We start from the raw sequence: 3,606 nt of genomic DNA on the forward strand, positions 1-3,606 counted from the left end.
CAGTGTTTAAGGTGTAGAAGCTGTCGCCAACACAACAACCACACCCTGAGTTAACAAGCTGTATGACCCAGTGTTTATGGTGTAGAAGCTGTCGCCAACACAACAACCACACCCTGAGTTAACAAGCTGTATGACCCAGTGTTTATGGTGTAGAAGCTGTCGCCAACACAACAACCACACCCTGAGTTAACAAGCTGTATGAACCAGTGTTTAAGGTGTAGAAGCTGTCGCCAACACAACAACCACACCCTGAGTTAACAAGCTGTATGAACCAGTGTTTAAGGTGTACAAGCTGTCGCCAACACAACAACCACACCCTGAGTTAACAAGCTGTATGACCCAGTGTTTAAGGTGTACAAGCTGTCGCCAACACAACAACCACACCCTGAGTTAACAAGCTGTGTGACCCAGTGTTTATGGTGTAGAAGCTGTCGCCAACACAACAACCACACCCTGAGTTAACGAGCTGCATGACCCAGTGTTTACAGAAGCTGTCGCCAACACAACAACCACACCCTGAGTTAACGAGCTGTATGAACCAGTGTCAAGGAATAGTCCAAGAAGACCGGACAACTCGCCAACTGCACTGGCTAACCATTACCCCGGAACACGATCCACAAATCGATTAACATCCAGGTTCCCAATTACTGCTGGGTAGACAGAGGCAAATGGCGTAAAGAAACTGGCCCATAGTTTCACCTGCCGGGGATCGAACCCGGGTCCGCTCGCTTTCGAGACGAACATGCTGACCATTTAACCACAGGTCGCTATCTAGGGAGTTGGTTTCGCTACGTTAGGTTAAATGAAGTTACTGTAGGTTAGGTTGGGGTAGTTGACATGGAACAATGATGTTAACAGCAACAGCCCGGGATCAGGATTCACTGAGTCAAGCTGAAATAATAATAACATCTAAAATTACCTTCCAAGTTACACGGAGACATAAACTCCACAACAGGTTCACGTCGCTGGATGACCTGCAGTATAAATCCCCCACTGCTGACAAGTTTCTTAGTTCTGTCACCAAAGGTCTCAGAGCTACATCAGCCACCATGGTGTCTGTGCGGTTATCATGGTGCTGACCGCAGAAAACAATCCACCTATCGAGACTCACTGATGAATGAAAGCTGTACAGTACTATGATGACTGTAGACGCCAGTTATGTTCACCGTGTGGCTGATGCAGACATTAGACATAGTGACCCACGTAGAGGAAGACCAACAGTCAGACTGACGAGGGTCACCAACAACGAGCCGATGAATTAATCAAACAGAATCGCCTCGCACATCTTGCCCGTTGACGTGAGCTGCTGGCTAGTGTCGTTAATCCTCGGTACCGGCAAGTGTGTCAGCATGATGACTGATGCGATAAAGGACGAAGGGTCCTGAGAGTTGTTGAGACAAGAACGTGAGGGCGACCAAATCTTACGCAGCATTGTGACTGAAGATGAAAGCTGGGCCCACCATTACGACCCAGAAGGCAAGAGACAGTCATTGGATCACCGACACAAAGGTTTACCTGGACTCAAAAAGATCAAAACCCAAGTGTCTGCCGGAAAACTCATGCTGACTGTTTTCTGGAATGTTAATTGTTTTGACGAAACCAACGGATGCCACCATTAACTGTGACTTCTCCCCTAGCACGACCTCACACCAGTGCAGGAGTACATTACACCGCTTGAGTTTCACCTCCTTGGACCGCCCATCCACCATAATTTCCACATATTCTCAAAACTTACAGAATTGGTTCGAGGACAACGCGTCTCTTCGGATGTTGAAGTCAAGACAGCTGTGAGAATTGGTTCCATCAACAAGACAGAGTTACGGTGTACCATCTAGTAACAGCTTGGGCGTTGGCAGAAGTGTGTGGCATCTAGTAACAGCTTGGGCGTTGGCAGAAGTGTGGCATCTAGTAACAGCTTGGGCGTTGGCAGAAGTGTGTGGCATCTAGTAACAGCTGTTGGCAAAGTGTGTGCATCTAACAGCGGCGTTGGCAGAAGGTGTGGCATCTAGAACAGCGTTGGCAGAATGGCACAGTAACAGCTTGGGCGTTGGCAGAAGTGTGTGGCATCTAGTAACAGCTGTGTTGCAGAGGTGTGGACAGCAGAGGTGATTATGTTAACATGTAACTATGACAAACTCGAGAACAAATGTAGGTGTCTGTTTCAGTGTAACATTTCATCCCATTCAGAGAAACAACTTAAGAGGCACAACCTTCAGCAGGCCCTCACATCCACCTCACACCAGTTCACAGACACAATTGTTTTTCTATTAGGTAAACATTTAAACGAGTGGGTGTTGAAGGGTAATCTTTACTAATTAATATTGATGCTATTACTGTGGTGGAGTACAAGTGAAGCAGTTTAGTGTCGTAAGAACACGTGTGATTCTTGTTCCAGGTTTATTAATAACGTGAAATGACGCAGTTACCTCCGCTCAACACACATGATGCATAGTTACCTCCGCTCAACACATATGATGAACAGTTACATCCGTTCAACACATATGATGCACAGTTACCACCGCTCAACACATATGATGCACAGTTACCTCCGCTCAACACATATGATGCACAGTTACCACCGCTCAACACAATATGATGCACAGTTACCACTGCTCAACACATAAGATGCACAGTTACCACCGCTCAACACATATGATGCACAGCCACCGCTCAACACATATGATGCACAGTTACCAATTCGCTCAACACATATGATGCACAGTTACCACCGCTCAAAACTTTTCTCGTTAGCTCTGATAATCTCCTGAAGGCTTCTTGGTCCATTAATAACTAACATAGTCCCTGTGATGCGAGTGTGTTGATCTCAGTGCCTCTCTCAGCTTCAGGAGACAGGATAAAACAACGATGATAATTAAGGCGAAGTTTAGAAGACTTGTGTGTTAACGGGAACTAACTCAGCCTCAAGACGAACAACTCAACAAATGTATATAAAATAAAACTATAAATGTTAATTGTAAACACACAAAGAAAAAATTGGAATAAATTCAAATATATCAATTTATGTTCCTTCATTAATGTATACAGTATAAATAACAACTACGTCTGTGATTTATCGGAAATGAAAATGTTTAAATAATCTGAGAAACGAGGGAAGGAATACACCTCCACCATCACACCTCCACCATCACCAACACACCTCCACCATCACCAACACACCTCCACCATCACCAACACACCTCCACCATCACCAACAACACTTCCACCATCACCAACACACCCACCACTAAACACACCTCCACCAACACCAACACACCTCCACCAACACACCTCCACCATCACCAACACACCTCCACTACACAAGATTACACTAACCTCCAAGGTTTAAGGAGTAAATCAACTTTATTTCAGTATGTTTTGCACTTCAACATTATGAATCGGTCCATATTTTACTGGTGGCTTGCTACTATCTTGAGTCAAATTTCTTTTTACTCTTTTATATATATATATATATATATATATATATATATATATATATATATATATATATATATATATATATATATATATAGTACTGTATCTGGACTTTCTAGGAACGTTTACAGCTCATCAAATAGCCTAGGTACAGTCCCTTCACTAGTGTGTTTA

Source organism: Homarus americanus, unplaced genomic scaffold (genome assembly GCF_018991925.1).
Source record: "Homarus americanus isolate GMGI-L3 unplaced genomic scaffold, GMGI_Hamer_2.0 scaffold40704, whole genome shotgun sequence".
Classification (NCBI taxonomy): domain Eukaryota; kingdom Metazoa; phylum Arthropoda; class Malacostraca; order Decapoda; family Nephropidae; genus Homarus; species Homarus americanus.